Raw genomic sequence first — 21,967 nt, forward strand, 5'->3', positions numbered from 1 at the left:
TCTTTATAGTCCAAATCTCACAACCATACATGGAGAAGACAATGGCACCCCACTCCAGTACTCTTGCCTGGAGAATCCCAGGGATGGAGGAGCCTGGTGGGCTGCTGTCTGTTGGGTCACAGAGTCGGACACAACTGAAGTGACTTAGCAGCAGCAGCAGCACATCCATACATGACTACTGGAAAAACCATAGCTTTGACTAAACAGACCTTTGTTGTCAAAGTAATGTCTCTGTTTTTTAATATGCTGTCTAGGTTGGTCATAGCTTTTCTTGCAAGGAGCAAGCATCTTTTAATTTCATGGCTTCAGTCACCATCTGCAGTGATTTTGAGACCAAGAAAATAAAAGTCTGTCATTGTTTCCATTGTTTCCCCATCTATTTGCCATGAAGTGATGGGGCTGGATGCCATGATCTTCATTTTTTGAATGTTGAGTTTTAAGCCAGCTTTTTCATACTCCTCTCACTTTCATCAAGAGGCTCTTCAGTTCTTTGCTTTCTGCCATAAGGATGGTGTCATCTGCATTATCTGAGGTTATTGATATTTCTCCCGGCAATCTTAATTCCAACCTGTGCTTCATCCAGCCTGTCATTTTGCATGATGTACTCTGCATATAAGTTAAATAATCAGGGTGGCAATATACAGCCTTGACATACTTCAGGCTCTACTTCTAATTCTAGTTCTCCTGCTGCCTCCCCCACTAAAGTCTTAAACACCTCCAAGTCATCCAGGAGGGTTGGGATTAACTTCTTCCAAATTCCTGTGCATGTTGATATTTTGACTCAGTAATGATATTTTGGTTGTTCATTGGAAGGACTGATGCTAAAGCTGAAACTGCAGTACTTCGGCCACCTCATGCGACGAGTTGACTCACTGGAAAAGACTCTGATGCTGGGAAAGGTTTGGGGCGGGAGGAGAAGGGGACGACAGAGAATGAGATGGCTGGATGGCATTACCGACTCTGTGGACATGAGTTTGAGTGAACTCCGGGAGTTGGTGATGGACAGGGAGGCCTGGCGTGCTGTGATTCATGGGGTCGCGGAGAGTCGGACACGACTGAGCGACTGAACTGAACTGAATGATATTTTGAATCAGTAATGTTCTTAATGTCATTTAGCATAGTGAATCCTTTCTGGGAGATTTTCAGTTTGCTTTGCTTAGATTCATCAGAGGAATCACTCAGCTATAGCCTTAGAAAAATTTATTTCTCAAGTAATAACTCTTTGAAAGTAGAAATTGCTCCTTGATCTGTGGGCTACAGAATGGATGTTGTGTTAAACAGCCATAAAGACAACATTAATCTGGTTGTACATCTCCATCGAAGCTCTTTGTGGCCAAGTCCTTTGTAAATGAGCAGTAGTAAAGATTTTTTAAAAGAAATCTTTATTCTGAGCGGTAGGTCACAACGGTTGGATTCAAACATTCAGTAAACCATGTTGTAGACAGATGTATTGCCATCCAGGATTTATTGTTGCTTTTACAGAGCACAGGCAGAGTAGATTTAGCATAATTTTTAAGGGCTATGGGATTTTCAGAATGGAAAATGAGCATTGGCTTCAAGTCACCATGTGCATTAGCCCCTGACAGAAAGTGAGCCAGTCTTTGCAGCTTTAAAGCCAGGTATTGACTTCTCCTATCTATCTATGAAAGAGTTGCATGGTATCTTCTTTCAGTCGAAGGCTATTTGGTCTTTGTTGAAAGTCTGTTGTTTAGTGTAGCCACTTTCATTAATTACCTTAACTAGATCTTCTTAACTAAATGACTTGCTTCAGCTTCTGTTATACATCTGCACTGGCTGCTTCACCTTTTAATTTGATGTGGGGAGGTGGCATCTTTCCTTAACCTCATGAACCAGCCTCTACTGGCTTCAAACATGTTTTCTGCAGCTTCCTCACCTCTTAACCTCTACAGAATTGAAGAGCATTCGGGCCTTGATTAAGAGTTGGACGTGACTGCGCTACTAAGCACAGCACAGCTCAGGGCCTTGATTAGGCTTTGGCTTAAGGGGATGCTGTATCTGGTTTTATTTTCTGATAAGAACAGATCCTACACTTGATCTTAGCGAAAAGGCCGAGAAGCTATTGGTTTTATTTTCTATTCAAATCACTAAAACTTTTTTCATATTAACAATTAGTAACATAAAGTATTGTGGAAAAATTTAATGTGAGACATGAAACCTGTATATTAAAAAGTTCAAAACATTGCTAAGACAAAGATTTAAAGAAATAGAGAATATATATCACATGCTTGGTGTTCATTATTGCTAAGATGTCAGTTCTCTCCCAAACTGATTGATGTATAGATTGAGTGCAGACCCAAACAGAATTCCAGTAGGTTTTTTTTCTTTTTCTTTAAAGAAGTCAACAAGCTGATTCTAACAGTTAACTGGAAATGTTAAGGATTTTGAGTAGACAAATAATCTTGAAAAAGATCAGGATTGGAAGACTTACACTGTGCTACCTAATTTCAAGAAGTAGTATAAAATTACAATTCAGTAGATCCAAAAATGAGCTCATAAATGTATCAGTGGAACAGAACAGATTATATATTTATATGCTTTAATATATATTTACATATACAATATGTAAAGGTATATATTTAATTGATTTTCAGCAAGGCACCAAAGTAATTCAATTTTGAAAGGAAAGTCCTTAACCGATAATGATGGAATTTTTAGAGAAACCAAAGGGGAAAAAATAATCTCAACCTCTACCTCATATTTTTAAAATTAAGTTAGGGTGGCTCATAGACCTAAATGTAAAAGCTAAAACTAAAAAAATTCTGGAAGAAACAGAATAACCTCATGACTCTGAAGTATGTAGAGATTTCTTAGGATCCAAAAAGCACTAGTTATAAAAATTGATAAATTAGTTGATCAAAATTAACTTCTTTCAAATCTCTCACCATTAAGAAAGTGAGAGCTTCGCTGGTGACTCAGTGCTAAAGAATCTACCTGCCAGTGCAGGAGACAGGGACCTGATCCTTAATCTAGGAAGATCCCACATGCTGCGAAGCAACTAAGCCCATGTGCCACAACTATTGATCCTGTGCTCTAGAGCCTGGGAGCTACAACTACTGAGCCCATGTGCCGCAACTGTTGAAGCTCATGCTCACTATAGCCCGTGCTCACAAGAGAAGCCACCACAATGAGAATCCCACTCAGTACAGTTAGAAAGTAAGCACCACTTGACACAACTAGAGAAAAGCCTGCACAGCTAAAGCCCACTTTAATAAAATTATTTTTAAAAATGAAGATGCATACTACAGAGCACGAGCTATAAATATATGAGACATAAAACTTGTACTCAAAAAAATTTTTTAAGAAAAAAACAATATAAATTAAAAAAATTTTAATGCCAATTTAAAAATAAGTAAAAGACTTAGATATGTCACAGAATAATATATGTGAGTGATCATGTGACCATTTAAAAGTCAACCGGCTACCCATTAGAATAGCTAATATTAACAAATGAACAACAAAAAAGAATAGCTAATATTTAAATGACTGCTAATACGAAGTGATGTAGAATATCTAGACTCACTTTGGAAAATTCTTTGGCAGTTCGTTTTAATTTCTGCTTACATCTATTATATGATCCAGCAATACCATTCCTGGGTATTTAGGGAAATGAAAATATTTGTCCACTGAAAGACTTGTACGTTAATGTTCATAGTATCTTTTCTCATTTGTAGCCAAAAACTAGAAAAATTATAGTCCATGAATATAAGAATGAATAGGCAACTTGATACATTCATACATTTAAATACTCTTAGAAGAATAAACTCTTGTTATACATAGATCTTGTATAACATAGATAAGTCTCAAAAACATATTGAATGAAAAAAGCTATACATAAAACTAAATACTGTATGACTCTTTATATGACTTTTAAGAACAAACAAAACCAATATATAATAAAAATCAAAATAGTGCTTGTCTCTCAGGGGCAGGAAATTGAATAGAAAAGGGATAGCGGAAATTTCCTAGGATAATAGAAGTGTTCTATCTTGATTAGGTTGTTTGTTATGCAGCATAGGTATATACATTTGATAAAATTTATTGACTTTCATGATTACAATATCTGGCTTAATTGTTCATGAGTTCTATATCAATAATAAAAATTTAAATATTTAGAATAAGGAGAAATGGGCTTTAAGATCATATAGATCTGGATTTGATCCTGGTTTCTTCACTTTTAAAAGCAGATGACCTTGAGCTAGTTATTGACTAACTGAACTTTAGTCTCCTTAAAAAACGTAAAATAGAGGCAATAGCTACCTTAGAAGCTTATGGCAAGGATAAATTTAGATAACACACATGAAATATTAGTATACTACCTGAATAGAGTAAGTACCCAATAGACAATAACTGCTATCATTGACAGAGAAGGCAATGGCAAGCCACTCCAGTACTCTTGCCTAGAAAATCCCATGGATGGAGGAGCCTGGTAGGCTGCAGTCCGTGGGGTTGCTAAGGGTCGGACACGACTGAGTGACTTCACTTTCACTTTTCACTTTCACACATTGGAGAAGGAAATGGCAACCCACTCCAGTGTTCTTGCCTGGAGAATCCCAGGGAGTGGGGAGCCTGGTGGGCTTCCGTCTATGGGGTCACACAGAGTCGGACAAGACTGAAGTGACTTAGCAGCAGCAGCAGCAGCTATCGTTGAGGCAGTATAATGTTGAGGTCAAGAGTGTGGGCTCTGGAACCAGATTACTTCTGAACCAGTGGCTTTGTCACCAGTTTACTGTGTCACATTGGGCAAGTTATTTGATCTTTCTGTGCCTTTGTTTCCTCAGTAATAAAATAGGATAATGGCACATACCTTAAATGGTTATCAGTATTAAATCAAATATGCTTAAAGCACTTAGAATAATACCTGCCAGTAGTAAATGATCAGTAAATCCTATTCAGTTCAGTTCAGTTCAGTTGCTCAGTCGTGTCCGACTCTTTGTGACTCCATGAATCACAGCACGCCAGGCCTCCCTGTCCATCACCAACTCCCAGAGTTCACTCAAACTCATGTCCATCAAGTCGTTGATGTCATCCAACCATCTCATTCTCTGTCGTCCCCATCTCCTCCTGCCCCCAGTCCCTCCATTTCTCATTTAACCTAGTTACTATGATGGTCTGTCACTTCAGATCACTCCCTTGCCATTATCCTGAAATTTTTAGTTTTTTAGTTACATGGAAAAGCTTTACTTGATTCATTAACTGTCCTTTTTGCCCTATATTTAAGTTGTTATATATTGTTTGAGAAAAGCATACAACCATGCTGTGGAGAAGACCACTAACATTTCACCAAAATTGGTCCTTTTCCTTTTTCTGTAATTAAGAGTTTTAGCTGGGTCCAGTGGCCAGACACTATATTTCCCAGCCTCTTCAGTGACTAAGTTCTTATCAGAAGGCTACAACAGAAATGTGTATAACTTCAGGCCTTGGCATTAAAATATTATATATGTGCTCCTCCAAGGTCTTTTCCGTTCTTTTAAGCTGGAATTGCCTGCAATCCAACTTCAATCATGTAGATGAGGAAAACACCGTAGGAGATTGCAGAAAAACAAAATAGAAAAAACCTGGGTGCCTATGTGACCTCAAGCATTCTCCTTGGATGAGAAATAAAATTCTGAGTTTTTGAAACCACTGAATATTGAGGATCTCTTTGTAAAGTAGCTTAACCTTACCCTAATTTTATGCCATTGCCTAAAGATTCTTTGTATTAATCTTTATCTCGACATGGATCAAATCTTCACTACTCCTAAGTCTATCATGATACCCACACACAGATACATATTTTGCAGGTGACTTTACCTCCTCCTCCAAAGAAAGAATGGCAGCCATCAGAGAATTTCTATAGTTTCCTGAGCCTGCATTTACAAATTTAATCTGCACGCGGTTTACCTCTTGTTCACCTGAGTGAAGTTTAGGTTTCCCTCTAGGTAATCTCTTTACCTTTATTTTGAATCCCTCTCTGTATCCTCAGGGACTTATCCCCGTCATCAATAATTTCCTCTCATCTCTCTTGTCAACTGTTAATTTTTTTTCCCATCAACATTAAACATATCCAAGTCTCACCTAAGCTAAAGAAGAAAAATCTTTTCCTCAATCTCACATCCTCAGTCTAGCTACCATTCCATCATGTACTTATATGGCCCATATTCTTGAAAGTGTTCATTAACTTTGCTGTTTCTGTTTCATTTCCCCTCCCTTCTCATGTGCCTGCAAGATCCAGCTTTTTTGGTTATTTCCCAGATCTCAGAACCTCCCATGAATGCTTTATATCCTTTAAATTCATTCTAGTTGTCAGATGTCACCTAAGCCAGAGAGGAAAGCTAAGAGGATAAGTATCCTGGTTGGCCATAGCAAACATTTGATTTATTTTAAAACTATTCAAAAGATGCATGCATAATAGACGAGATGATACTATTTTGTTTTCAGTAGATGTCCAATTAATTCCACTTTGTTCGGATTCCATTGTTACCATGTAACCTTATAAGTATACATTTGCTTCACACAAGCTTTTTATTAGTAAGATGAGACTATGATAGTGTGTCAGTATGACTGTCTAGTAAATTTCATTTATAAATTATTTGGGTTAAATATCAGTCTTCTATGAATGATTGCCATGTATCAATTTTTCTAAATGAATAGATTTTGTTATCTACAAAGCTGAGTGTCAAGCTATAAGCCACAGTAGCTTTATGAGGGAATACCATAACATGGCTCTCTTTTGAGGGGTCAGTTTGCTGTCTGAAGATAAAGCCTTACAGCTTGCTCTACGTATTAAAAAAGTGTGTATTAGGCAGAGTGAACACAGTGTAGACGTAGGACAAATAAAACAACTTTTTGTTGACAGAGAAAAGGGGTATTGTTCTTAAATCTGGCCTTTCTCAAGGGGAGATTTTTAAGAGCAAGGGGGCACCAAATATTGTACTTAATGGATTGGCAAAACAACTACAGGATAAAAGCAAAGTATAATTTAAAGGTGAGGAAGTACTGGAAAATGTTAGAAGTAGGGCAATGTAAATTGTGCTGTGCTTAGTCGCTCAGTCATGTCTGACTCTTTGTGACCCCATGGACTGTAGCCTGCCAGACTCCTCTGTCCATGGGAATTCTCCAGGCAAGAACACTGGAGTGGGTTGCCATGCCCTCCTCCAGGGGATCTTCCCAACCCAGGGATTGAACCCAGGTCTCCTGCATTGCAGGTGAATTCTTTACCGTCTGAGCCACCAAGGAAGCAAGCCCAAGTAAACTGGAGTGGGTAGCCTATGTAAATTAGGTCAAACTATTAGAGCTAACCTACTCTACTACATTATTTCAAACACTTCTGTCATAAGTGGCTCCAGTTATTTAACCAAGTAATGAAAGTTGGTGATGGACAGGGAGGCCTGGTGTGCTGCAGTTCATGGGGTGTCTAAGATTCGGACTTGACTGAGCGACTGAACTGATAGCATAGCGCTATGTTTCAAGGCTTGTGTGAGTACAGCTGAAACAGTATTTAGAGAAGTCTATTATAGACACCAATAGGTACATTTTTTTTAAAAGACAGACTAAAAATGAATTAGTCAAACATCTATCTAGAAGTTTTAAAATGAAGAGCAAAATTAATATAAAAAAGATGATAATGGTATGAAAAATGAATGAAATAAAAAGCAAGTATAAGATAGTATATAAAAAGCCAAAAGTTGTTTTTTCAAAAGACTGGTATAATTGAGAAATATCTGGTGAGCAGACCAAGTGAAAAAGAAGCCAGTAATTAGCAATAATTGTAATGAAAGAGGGAATGTACCTACACATGCTGCAGACATTAAAAATTTAATAGGATATTAAAACTTTAAGAATAATTTTAAATTTGCTTTAAGCATAATCTAAAAATAGAGATTCTTAGAAAAATAGCATAAATTTATCAAAACTTCCATAAGATACCAACACTTCACAAAGGAAGTACAAGAAAGGGATATTATAAGCTAGCCTTGTTTGTAAACATAGATGCTTAATCCTAAAAACTAAGCAAACTGTGTTTCTGCCTTTGGTCAAAATGCAATAACAAGGACTAGATGTATTCTCCTGCCTGAAATAATCAAAAGACTAGAAAAATACATGAAACAACAGTTTTGGGGTTTTGTTTTCTTTTTACTTTTATTTATTCTTATTTTATGCTGAATTTTTTTCTAGTTTATAAACTTTTGTCTCTTCAATTTATCTGGGATATCTTTTTCTTCTATGCAGCCTCCTCTTCTGGTTTAGCAGCAATTTATTCTTTTTCCACAAGAACAAATTGTGGAAAATTTGTGGCAGACATGCTCATGCATGGGTTAATCCAATGCTAGCATTGCAGTGCATCTTGGGAGATTTTTTTCACCTGGATATATTCAATGACCAGAAAACCTACATCTAAACCTGTAAGTTAAACATTTCTCTTTGCACTTTTAAGCATGTGTAGCACTCTTTCTGGAGAAAGAAATGGCAGCCCACTCCAGTACTCTTGCCTGGAGAATCCCAGGGACGGAGGAACCTGGTGGGCTGCTGTCTGTGGGGTCGCACAGAGTCAGACATGACTGAAGTGACTTAGCAGCAGCAGCAGCAGCACTCTTTTTGGGCCACTGACTCTGTGTCTAGCTCTATCCATTATTTGGCCAACTGGCTTTTCCAGTAGTCATGTTTGGATGTGAGAGATGAACCATAAAGAAGGCTGAGCACCAAAGAACTGATGCTTTTGAACTGTGGTGCTAGAGAAGACTCTTGAGCGTCCCTTGAACAGCAAGGAGATCAAGCCAGTCAAGCTTCTAGGAAATCAACCCAGAATATTCACTGGAATGACTAATGCTAAAGTTGAACCTGCAATACTTTGGCCACCTGATGTGAAAAGCCAACTCATTAGAAAAGCCCCTAATGCTGGGAAAGATTGAAGGCGGGAATAGAAAGGGATGATAGAGGATGAGATGATTGGATGGCATCACCGACTCAACAGACATCAGTTGAAGCAAATCCCAGGAGATGAAGGACAGAAAATCCTGGCGTGCTGCAATCCATGGGGTCACAGAGAGTCAGACTTGACTTGGTGACTGAACTGAACTGAACCGAACCATTGTAACAGAATGGCATACATTGCTTCTGTAGAGTGGCATCTTTCAGATAGTTGGTGGCTTTTTGGACATGCAGACTATTGATGACCTGAGTAATTTTGTCAGTGTTCTTAAAGTTTGGACACAAAGACTCAAACCTCTTTATCTGAACGATTTTGTGGAGTTTTTGGCTCAAGTAAATAGTGAACCATTTTCAGAAATCACTGATTAAAGGAAGAGCATGAAATGACACTTCAATACACTGGATTTCAGGCAACAATGGACAATAATTCCGTATAGGAGAAAAAGACCCAGCAAACCCTTCATTTCCACCAGCTTATTACCTGGAGAGACTTTCTAGGCAGTGCACAAGGAACCCTGGGGAATCAAAGCAGAATTTATTGGTTATCCTGAATTGAAGGGTCAGGATAGGAATCAGGAGAGTCTTCGAAGCTAGAGTTAACGGGGCAGAGTACTAGAGAAGAGGGAGCTGCACAGGGACAACTCTTGAAATCTGCAAACATCAAGTTTACTAGTAAGTAATGATCAGTGAATATATATGAGAAAACTACCTAAATCCAAGGAAAAAACCACCTGAACTAATTGGAGAGAGCTCAGACAAATCTGAGAATAATTTCTCTTCCCACCAGTGAGGGTGGAAAATGTCATCATTTTCACTGCATCAGGTGTAATTCTCAGAAGTTTTGCCTCAGTAGTGGAGAAGTAAATCCTAGACTAAATGCTGTCCTGGTACCACACAGATACTAAAAATGAGACCTGAAATAATACAAATTGTTTCTGAGTAGCTTAATCATGTTAAAAAATATCAAGAATAAACTATTTATAGGAATAAACAATAGTCGTTATTCAATAAAGTAAAAAAGAAGTAAACAGAACTGGAGCTGAAAAATACAATGTTAGAACTGAAAATTTTAATAGCTTCAAAAACAGATCAGCAAACTCCTTTGAAATTAGCTAGTTACAAGAAGAAAGTGAAGGTCGCTCAGTTGTGTCTGACTCTTTCCAACCCCATGGACTGTACAGTTCATGGAATTCTCCAGGCCAGAATACTGGAGTAGCCTTTTCCTTTCTCCAGGGCATCTTCCCAACCCAGGGAACAAGAAAAAAGAGTGAGGTAAAAAAGAGTGAAGAAAGCCTATGTGAATTATGTGATAATCTCAAGCAAATGAAAATAAGCATCATTGAATTTTAGAAGGAGAAGAGATCCAGAAAGGGGCAGAAAGTTTATTCAAAATCTAATGGCTGAAAACTTCCCAAATTTTGAAAAAGATCTAGACACCCAGGTACATGAAGCTTGAAGGACCACAAGCAAGATCAACTCAAAGAAGATTACCCTGAAACACATTATAATAAAGTTGTTAAAATTCAAAGACGTTAGAATTTTGAAAGCAGTATGAGAAAATCAACTCCTTATATACTAGGAAACCTCCTTAAGTATATCAGCAGATGTCTTCACAGAAACCTAGCAGACCAGAAGGGAGAAGGATGATATATTCAAAGTACTGAAAGAAAAAAAAAAAGCCAACTAATACTATACTCAGCAAAACTATCCTTCAGAAGACATACAGATGGCCAATAGACACATGAAAAAAAATGTTCAACATTGCTCATTATTAGAGAAATGGAAATCAAAACTACAATGAGGTATTACCTCACACCAGACAGAATAGCCATCATAATAAAAATTACAAACAATAAATGCTGGAGAGGGTGTGCAGAAAAGGGAACACTCTTGCACAACAATGTAACTTGAAAGTTGGTAGGAATATAAATTGATACATCCACTTTGGAGAACTAGGAATAAAACTTCTTAAAAACTAGGAAACCACCATATGACCCAGCTATTTCACTACTAGGCATCTACCCTGCTGCTGCTAAGTCACTTCAGTCGTGTCCGACTCTGTGTGACCCCATAGACGGAAGCCCACCAGGCTCCCCCTTCCCTGGGATTCTCCAGGCAAGAACACTGGAGTGGGTTGCCATTTCCTTCTCCAATGTGTGAAAGTGGAAAGTGAAAAGTGAAAGTGAAGTCGCTCAGTCGTGTCCGACCCTTAGCGACCCCACGGACTGCAGCCTACCCGGCTCCTCCATCCATGGGATTTTCTAGGCAAGAGTACTAGAGTGGCTTGCCATTGCCTTTCCGATCTACCCTGAGAAAGCCATAATTCAAAGTGACATATGTACCCAAATATTCATGGCAGCACTATCTACAATAAGTAGAACATGGCAGCAATCTAAATGTCCATCAACAGATGAATGGATAAAGAAGTTGTGGTATACATATACAATGGAATATTACTCAGCCATAAAAGGAACAGATTTGAGTCAGTTTTAGTGAGATGGATGAACCTAGAGCCTGTTATAGGGAGTGAAGTAAGTCAGAAAGAGAAAAACAAATGTCATATATTAATGCATTATAGAATCTAGAAAAATGGTACTAATGAACCTATTTGCAGGGTAGCAATAGAGACACAGACATTGAGAACAGAATTGTGGACACAGTGGGAAAGGAGAAGGTGGGACGAATTGAGAGTAGCATTGAAATATATGCATTGCTGCTGCTGCTGCTGCTAAGTCACTTCAGTCGTGTCCGACTCTGTGTGACCCCATAGACGGAAGCCCACCAGGGTCCCCCGTCCCTGGGATTCTCCAGGCAAGAACACTGGAGTGGGTTGCCATTTCCTTCTCCAATGTGTGAAAGTGAAAAGTGAAGTCGCTCAGTCGTGTCTGACCCTTAGCGACCCCACAGACTGCAGCCTACCAGGCTCCTCCATCCATGGGATTTTCTAGGCAAGAGTACTGGAGTGGCTTGCCATTGCCTTCTCCGGAAATATATGCATTACCATATGTAAAATAGATAGTGTGAATTTGCTACATGATGCAGGGAGCTCAACCCAGTGCTCTCTGACAACCTAGACAGGTGGGAAGGGTTGGAGAATGGGAAGGGAGTATAAGAGGGAGGGGACATATATATATATAGCCATGGCTGATTCATGTTGATGTATAGCAGGGACCAATACAACATTGTAAAGCAATTATCCTCCAATTGAAAAAAAAAAACCAAAATACTGTTCTTCAGAAAAGAAGGAGACATAAAGATATTCCCAGACAAAAGCTGAGAGAGTTCTTCACCACTGCCTTATAAGAAATGCTGAAGGAAGTTCTTCAAGTTGAAATGAAAGAGTACTAATTAGTAACATGAAAATTTACGAAAAGGAAAAGTTAATATGTAGTCAAATTCAGAATAAAACTGTAATGATGGTGCTTTTAACTTTAGGTGTAAAAGTTAAAAGACAATCGTATTAAAAATAATTATAGCTGCAATGACTTGTTAATGGATTACAGTATAAACTGAAGTGTGGCATCAATGGCATAAAGTATGAGAGGAGGAGTAAAAGTGTGGAGTTTTTGTATATAGACTGTAAGTAAATTGTTGTTGCCTCACAATAGACAGTTCTAACTATAAGATGTTTTATATAACCCTTGTGGTAACCACAAAGAAAAATCTCTACTAGGTACACAAAAGATAAAGAGAAAAAACTTAAAGTATACCACTATTTTTTTGCTATTTAAAAAAAATAGCAAAGGAAGACCAGAGGGGAATAAAGGAAGCAATTAACAAAAGGGTAATATTTCTTACCTTTGCTTTTGTTGTCAAATCCAAATAATCATTGCCCAAGACCAGTGTCAAGAAGCATTTCTCTATGTTGTCTTCCAGGAGTTTTATGATTTCAAGACTTTTAAATCTTTTATCCATTATGAATTAATATTTGTGTATGGTGTAAGATGGGGGTCCAGTTTCATTCTTTTTCATGTGAATATCTAGATTTCTCAACACTATTTTTTGAAGATACTATCTTTTCCTCATTGTGTATTATTAGTTCCTTTGTTGAAAACTAATTGACCATATATGAATGAGTTTCTATCTGGGCTCATTATTCTGTTCCAGAATTATGTGTCTACTTTTAGGCCAGTCCTATACTGTTTTGATTTCTATAGCTTTATAATGTAGTTTGAAATCAGAAGGTAAGATGCTTTCAGCTTTGCTCTCCTTGCTTAAGATTACTTTGGCTCTTTGGAGTCTTTTGTGGTTCCATTTAAATTTGGGGATTTTTTTTCCTATTTCTGCAAAAATGTATTTGGAATTTTAATAGGGATTGCATTGAATCTAGCCTAGAAAATCCCATGGATGGAGGAGCCTGGTAGGCTGCAGTCCGTGGGGTCGCTAAGGGTCGGACACGACTGAGTGACTTCACTTTCACTTTTCACTTTCACACATTGGAGAAGGAAATGGCAACCCACTCCAGTGTTCTTGCCTGGAGAATCCCAGGGACGGGGGAGCCTGGTGTGCTTCCGACTATGGGGTCACACAGAGTCGGACACGACTGAAGTGACTTAGCAGCAGCAGCAGCATTGAATCTGTAGATCACTTTGGGCAGTAAGGACATTTTCACAGTGCTAATTTTTCCAATCACAAACTAGAATATCTTTCCTTTTATTTGTGCCTTTTTCGATTTCTTTCATCAGTGTTTTGCAGTTTTCAGTGTATAGATCTTTCATTTTCCCGGTTAAATTTATCCTTAAGCATTTTATTATTTTTGATGCTATTATAAATAAGTTCCCTTCATTTCTTTTTTAGAGAATTTCTCTTATTATCTGCCTCTTCAGCTTCTTAGGTTAGGCTAATTGAAAGTCTGATCTTCAGGCTACAGCTGGGAAAGTCAGGATTTTAGATATGCAGTTGAGGTTCTTTCAGGGCAGAATCAGGAGCTGGTTGTTTTTGCCTAACCAATCTGTGCTGAGCCAGAGGGAATATCCCCTAGAAGTTCTTGTGAACCCATATAGAACTACTTCTTTGTTCTCTGTGGTCCCAGAGAACTTGTGAATGCTAAACACCATCATGTCCCACAGGTAGGTGATTTAGGAGCCATTTCCTCAGCTGGCAGACATAGAAGGTAGACTGCTAGATATTTTTCCAAATTCTTTTAAGGAGAAGCTACAGACTTGGTTTCATCACTGGGCTTAATGGATTTGGGGTGGGGAGGTGCCAGAAGTTCCCACACACCCTTTCAGTCTCGCAGATGACTACTAAGTGCAAGCCCTATTAGCTCCCAAGTGCAAGCTAATCCGAAGCCTAACCCTCAACCCTTGGAAAGCGTCTGGGAAAGTATGCAGTCAAAGCTGTTCCAGGGAGAAATTATTTTTGCCTGTTTCCTGTGTGCTGAGCCTAGGGCTAATAACCATGAGAAATGCTTGCATTTCTGTATAAAACTGCCTATTAGTTTAATGTAGTCCCATGATATTTGTGAATGCTGAGCCCTTTTGGTTCTCAGAGCTAACTGATTTGGGAGCCAGTTCCTCGGGTGGCAGCTGTAAAAGTTGGGATGTTAGATATGTGGACAAGCTCCTTCCAGATAATAGCTAGGGACTTGGTTTTGCTCTTGGAGTAAGCTAGGGGTAGAAGGAAGGAGATGTACCCAAAAGGTCTTTCAGGCTCCTGAGAATTTCCCACCCAGATGCAGTCTGATTAAAAGCCAGACCCTTGGACAGCAGCTGGGAAAGATGAAGTTTAACCCTTCCAGAGAAAGACTAGGTGCTGGGTGTTTTGCGTGCTCCCTCTGAACTGAGCCCACGGGGACAGTTGTGGCAACGAGGATTATTCTTGAGTTCTAAGGTCTAAATGAATTTGTGACATTTTTCTTTTTTCCAATTTCTCCTGTTTGGAATGGGAACATTTATCCTATGCCTGTCCCACTATTGTATTTTAGAACCACCTAACTTATCTGGTTTCACAAGTTTTCTGCTCAGTGGGAATTATGCCTTAGGATGTATCATAGCTTAAGACTCCTACTTATCTGATTTAGATGTTAGTTAGATGAGACTTTGATGATGGAGTTGGTAATGGAATGGGTTGAGACTTTTGAGGCTGTTGCTATGGGGTGAATGTATTTTGATTTCAAAAAGGGAATTAATTTTCGGGGGCAAGGGCAGAGAGCAGAATGTTATGCGTTGTTGTATTCTCCCAAAATTCATAGGTTAATGCTCTAACTCCGATATAACTGTATTTGGAGATAGGGCCTTTAAGGAGTGTAAGACCCTCATCAGGTAGGACTAGTGTGTCCTTGTAAGAAGATGAGATACCAGGAGTGCACACAGATAGAAAAAAGACCATCTGAGGATTCCACACCATGACAGCCATCTGGATTAATAGCCTCCAGAATTGTGAGAAAATAAATTTCTGTTGTTTAAGCTGCCAAGTCTGTGGCTTTTTGTTATGACAGTTAATTAATATCTTAGCTGATTAATACAGATGGAAATAGGAGTGACTACTATTAGATACAGGGTTTCTTTTTGGAAAAATGAAATGTTCTAAAAGTGATTGTGATAATGGTTCTATTATATACACTCTTAAAAACAGGTGATATGAATTATGTCTCAACAAAGCATTTTTTAAAAGTCAGTAAAATTCATCTGTTAACAAAGTAAAACATTCAAAAACATCATCAACAGACACAAAGAGCTTTTGACAAAATCTAATCTCCATTTCTGACTAGAAAAAAACTCTAGGAGAAAGTATTTTCAAATCATATATTTATCAAGAGATTAATATCCAGCATATTTAGGAAGAACTTTTAAAACTCACAGCAACAACTGTGATCATCATGCAATTTAAAAATGGGCAAAGGACTTGTGAGTAGATACTTCTCCAGAAAAGATATACAAATGGCCAACAAGCACATGAAAAGATGCTAACTAATCGTTAGAATAATGTAGAGATACCAATTCACATCCATTCAGTTCAGTTCAGTCGCTCAGTCATGTCCAACTCTTTGCGACCCCATGAACCGCAGCACGCCAGGCCTCCCTGTCCATCACCAACTCCCGGAGTTCACCCAAACCCTTGTCCATCGAGTCAGTGAGGCCATCCACCCGTCTCATCCTCTGTCGTCCCCTTCTCCTCAATCTTTCCCAGCATCAGGATCTTTTCCAATGAGTCAGCTCTTTGCATCAGGTGGCCAAAGTATTGGAGTTTCAGCCTCAACATCAGTCCTTCCAATGAACACCCAGGACTGATCTTTAGGAGGGACTGGTTGGATCTCCTTGCAGTCCAGAGGGTCAAGAGTCTTCTCCAACACCACAGTTCAAAAGCATCAATTCTTTGGTGCTCAGCTTTCTTTATAGTCCAACTCTCACATCCATACATGATCACATTAGGATGGCTATTAACTTAAACAACAGAAAATAACAAGTGTTAGGATGTAAAGAAGTTAGAAACCTTGTGTGTTACTGAAGAGAATGTAAAATGGAATGGAAAACAATATGGCAGTTCCTCAAAAAATTAAAGCCAGAGTTACTCTGTTATCCAGCAATTCCACTTCTGAGTATATATCAAAAAGAATTGAAAGCAGAGATTTGAAGAGTTATTTGTACACCAGTGTTCCTAACAGCATTATTCACAATAGCCAAAAGATGGAAACAGCGCAAGTGTCCATTGATGGATAACTGGATAAAGAAGATGTAATATATGTATACAAAAATGGAATAATATTGAGCTTTAATAAGGAAGGAAATTCTGATTTATGCTACAGTTGGATGAACCTAGAAATCTTTATGCTAAGTGAAATAAGCCAGTTATAAAAGGACAAATATTGTATGATTTCATTTATATGTGTTACTTAGAATATGTAAATTCATGGAAATGATGGTTCTTTTGAGCTGGAAGAAGGGAATGGAGATTTATTGTTTAATAGCCACAGAGTTTTAGTTTGGGATGATGAAAAATTCTGGAGATGGATAGTGGCCGTGGTTGCACAACAATGTGAATATACCTAATGCCACTCAACTGTATACTTCAAATGGTGAACTGTATACTTCAAAATGACTAAAATTGGAAAAGTCTTTTGTTATATATATCTTACTGCAATAAAAAACAAACTTTCAGCAGTCTAGGAATAGAAGATTAACTTAATCTGACAAAGCACATTTATGAGAAACCTATAACTGACACCATACTTAATGGCAGAAGACTGAATGATATCCTCCTAAGATTGTAGATAAGGTAAAGATCTCCACTGTCACATTCCTTTTCCACTGCTTTTGTTTGTTTTTGTATTTATTTATTTACTTGGCTGCATCGGGTCTTAGGTGTGGCACATGGGATCTTTGCTGCGTCATATTTTGTTGTGGCTCCAATGCTCAGTGGTTGTAGCTCACGGACTCCAGAGTGCATAGGGTCAAGTACTTGCAACATGCAGGCCTAGTCACTTCACAACATGTGGGATCCTAGTTCTCCAGTCGGGGATCTAATCCACTGGACCACCAAGTAAGTCCCTCTTTTCAGCTTTTAAAGGGGGTTTCAGATGGCGCAATATGGAGCAGAAATAAAGGCTTCCAGAGTTGAAGGGATGACAATCCCAATCAAAATCACAGCAGGATTTTTTTTTTTTTTGGTAGAAATTCACAAACTTTATGTTCTAAACAAGGAAAGCTAAATAATGTGTTGTTTAGGTAAGCATAGCCAATAACTATAAAGAAAAGCAAGAGATTGTTTAACACAAAAATCAGGATAGTGGTTATCTCTGGAAGTTGTGAGGGAGTAGCATGCAGAGAATTTTGGGGATATAGGATGACCTGAATAGTGGGTAGACAAATTAGTCACTTTATTATTATTTAAACTACACATGAAAGTTTCCATATAACTTCACATTACACTGTGTATCCTAGCCTATTTTTAAAAAGTCACATTCCTCAAAAGTCTTCAAATTAAAGGAATATAAGGCAAGTAAACAGGATTTAAAGAGGCTTCAGATAAGACTTCCTGGTGGCTCAGATGGTAAAGAATTTGCCTGCAACATGGGAGACCCAGGTTTGGTCCCTGGGTTGGAAAGTTCTCCTGGAGAAGGGAATGGCAACCCACTCCAGTATTCTTGCCTGGAGAATCCCTTTGACAGATGAGCTTGGCGAGCTACAGTCCATAGAGTTGCACATGACTGAGCAACTAACACACACACACACATAAGATAGGGACACATTAACATTATACAACTAGGGAATTCGGAGGAAATGGAAGAGAGATCAAGGATCTCTTGGAGAAAATAGAAATGAGAAATTCAAATTGAAATGAGAAATTCCAAAATCAAATCCTCTGTCCAAATAATATGGCATCCTATTTGAAAAGACTGTGAAGAGGAAGACTTCTAGGTAATGCACAACTGAGTGAATTGGAACAATGCTCGGGTCAAATTCTAGCTTCTTTTTCCAAAGACAATTGTTTGTGAAATAAAGGGCACCATTGTGAATTTGATTGTATATAAGACCCAATGTTAAGATCCTACATAGTAAATGGACATGAGTTTGAGCAAACTCCAGGAGATAGTGAAGGACAGGAAAGCCTGGTGTGCTGCTGTTCATGGTGTTGCAAAAAGTCAGGACACAACTTAGTGACCAAACAACAGCAACGTAGTAAAAAAATCATGTTTATTTGATTTTTGCATTACTTTTCTATTGCCCCAAATTTAGAGGTTTAAAACATTTATCATCTCATATTTCTGCAGATAAGGTTCTCTGCTCAGGACCTTATGGTCAAAATCCAGGTGTTGATAGGGCTTGTGACCCTTTGTGGAGGCTTTGGGGAGGAATTTACTTCCCAGGCTTCTTCAGGTTGTCAGAATTTAGTTCTTTGTGGGTCTAGGACTAAATCTGTTTTCTTGATTTGTGTCTCTCTTCATCTCCAAGCCAGCAACTAGGAGTCAAATCCTCCTGATGCTTCAAAGTGATACCCTCTTCTACCTTTTTTTCCTGTAGCATTTGGAGAATATTCTCTGCCTTTAATAGTTTGTGTGATTAGGTTAGATCTACCTAGGTAATTGTGGATACTTTTTGTAAGGTCACCCTTTTGTAAGGTCAACTAATAACCTTAATTGCATCTGCAAAGTCCCTTCTCTGCGGTACTTAGAGTAGTGTTTGATTGAATAACCAGGGGTAGGAATCTTACAGCAGAGGGGATATCTTTAGAATCCTGCCTATCACAGTTATAATCTATGAAACATTTCAGTAATTGAGCATTACTATTCTCATGGCACTGTGCAGGGACATGATTTTAAATGTACAGTCAACTTAAACTTCAAGGTATATATAATCTAGTTGTATGGCCATTAATATAAAGGAAATGTTTGTATGGAATGTGGTTTAGTGGAGAATTTGTCTTAAAATACTTTTTCAATTGTAAAGCAATCTTGAGGAAGAAAAATGGAACTGGGGGAATTAACCTGCCGGACTTCAGGCTCTACTACAAAGCCACAGTCATCAAGACAGTATGGTACTGGCATAAAGACAGAAATATAGATCAATGGAACAAAATAGAAAGCCCAGAGATAAATCCACACATCTATGGTCACCTCATCGACAAAGGAGGCAAGAATATAAAATGGAGAAAAGACAGTCTCTTTAACAAGTGGTGCTGGGAAAACTGGTCAGCCACTTGTAAAAGAATGAAACTAGAATACTTCCTAACACCATACACCAAAATAAACTCAAAATGGATTAGAGAGCTAAATGTAAGACCAGAAACTATAAAACTCCTAGAGGAGAACGTAGGCAAAACACTCTCCGACATAAATCACAGCAGGATCCTCCATGACCCACCTCCCAGAATATTGGAAATAAAAGCAAAAATAAACAAATGGGATCTAATTAAAATCAAAAGCTTCTGCACAGCAAAGGAAACTATAAGTAAGGTGAAAAGACAGCCTTCAGAATGGGAGAAAATAATAGCAAATGAAGCAACTGATAAAGGGTTAATCTCCAAATTATACAAGCAGCTCCTGCAGCTCAATTCCAGAAAAATAAATGACCCAATCAAAAAATGGGCCAAAGAACTAAACAGACATTTCTCCAAAGAAGACATAAAGATGGCTAACAAACACATGAAAAAATGCTCAACATCCCTCATAATCAGAGAAATGCAAATCAAAACCACAATGAGATACCATTTCACACCAGTCAGAATGGCTGCTATCCAAAAGTCTACATGCAATAAATGCTGGAGAGGATGTGGAGAGAAAGGAACCCTCTTACACTGTTGGTGGGAATGCAAACTAGTACAGCCACTATGGAGAACAGTGTGGAGATTCCTCAAAAAACTGGAAATAGAACTGCCATATGATCCAGCAATCGCACTCCTGGGCATACACACCGAGGAAACCAGAATTGAAAGAGACACGTGTACTCCAATGTTCATTGCAGCACTGTTTATAATAGCCAGGACATGGAAGCAACCTAGATGTCCATCTGCGGACGAATGGATAAGAAAGCTTTGGTACATATACACAATGGAGTATTATTCAGCCATTAAAAAGAATACATTTGAATCAGTTCTAATGAGGTGGATGAAACTGGAGCCTATTATACAGAGTGAAGTAAGCCAGAAAGAAAAACACCAATACAGTATACTAACACATATATATGGGATTTAGAAAGATGCAAATGATAACCCCGTAAACGAGACAGCAAAAGAGACACAGATGTATAGAACAGTCTTTGGGACTCTGTGGGAGAGGGTGAGGGTGGGATGATTTGGGAGAATGACATTGAAACACGTATGTTGTCATATGTGAAACGAATCACTAGTTCAGGGTCAATGCATGTTATAGGATGCTCGGGGCTGGCATGCGGGGATGACCCAGAGGGGAGGATAAAGGGAGGAGGGAGGTGGGAGGGGGGTTCAGGAGGGGGAACTTATGTAAACCCGGGGCAAATTCATATCATTGTATGGCAAAACCAACCAATATAATATTGTAAAATAATTTGCCTCCAATAAAAAATAAATTAACTACAAAAAAAATAAAAAATAAAAAAATACTTTTTCAATTGTATCATCTTGAGTTCAGCCAACTCTTCAAAATTATTCTGTTCACTTTCATTTTAAAAAATAAACCCAGTACATTGACTGGGTTTATTCATTTGTCCATATTAACAGTTAAATCATAATTTAACAATTAAACTTTTGTAAAATTATTCTTCTCTAGTCTTACGATGTCAATAATTTGGGAGGAAGGGGATGAAAACCTAAAAAACAAAACTTACCTGAGATCTAAAACCTGAACCAAATCTTAGATTATTGCAATGGAAGCATTTCAATAGCTTCCTGTACAACATGCTAGTTCGCTCTTCTTTAAATGTACTAAATAGAAGTGGTACAACAGTAGGATCACTTTGACCGAATAACCAACTCAAGGAAATGTGTAGTGCTTTAAATTTATTTCTCAATAATGGTTTTGTAGTATAGCCATATTTCTATTTACCTCATTAAATTTGGATATCCTCATGTATTATGTTTCATTTGAGAAGTTAATAACATCAGCATTTTACAACAGACACTGTCTAAAGTAGTTAGGAGAAGACAGAAAGCTTTTAGTTCAAGTCATTTCCCCTTGACTAGAGAGCTCAATAAGCCATTTCCTCATGTTGAAATAAAAGCTGTTTAATGAGAATCCAGATCAAATTCTTTTACCGGAAAAGTGTGTGTGTGTGTGTGTGTGTGTGTGTGCGTGCGCGCGCGCGCGCGTAATGAGGCCATGCAAGCAGTATTTGATATATCTAAATTCTAGTAAGATTAAAAAAAAAGATTGATAACACTTTTAAGTTTCATTTCAGCAATATTGTATTACCCTGATCAGTATTGCTTACCTATTTTGAATGGTACTTGTTTTAACCTTTGAATTCATTACACAATGGCTGTTTGTTTTTCTGTCACCCAAAGATCACATTTAATGTGTTTTATATTCTTATAGCCTTCTTTTCTGAGCATAGAAATTTTAAATAATTATTAATGAAATATAGTTGATGTACAATATCATGTTATTTTCAGGTGTCAAATCACT

The 21,967-nt window shown here is 38.1% G+C and overlaps 1 pseudogene; it reads right to left on the minus strand.

The window, feature by feature from the left end:
• Positions 1–1,987: 1,987 nt before the first annotated feature.
• Positions 1,988–2,081, minus strand: LOC129541912 (U2 spliceosomal RNA; annotated as a pseudogene).
• Positions 2,082–21,967: the final 19,886 nt, after the last annotated feature.

The sequence above is a fragment of the Moschus berezovskii genome, chromosome 4, assembly GCF_049115385.1.
Source record: "Moschus berezovskii isolate FMDL1 chromosome 4, NW_MosBer_1.0, whole genome shotgun sequence".
NCBI classification, from domain to species: Eukaryota; Metazoa; Chordata; class Mammalia; order Artiodactyla; family Moschidae; genus Moschus; species Moschus berezovskii.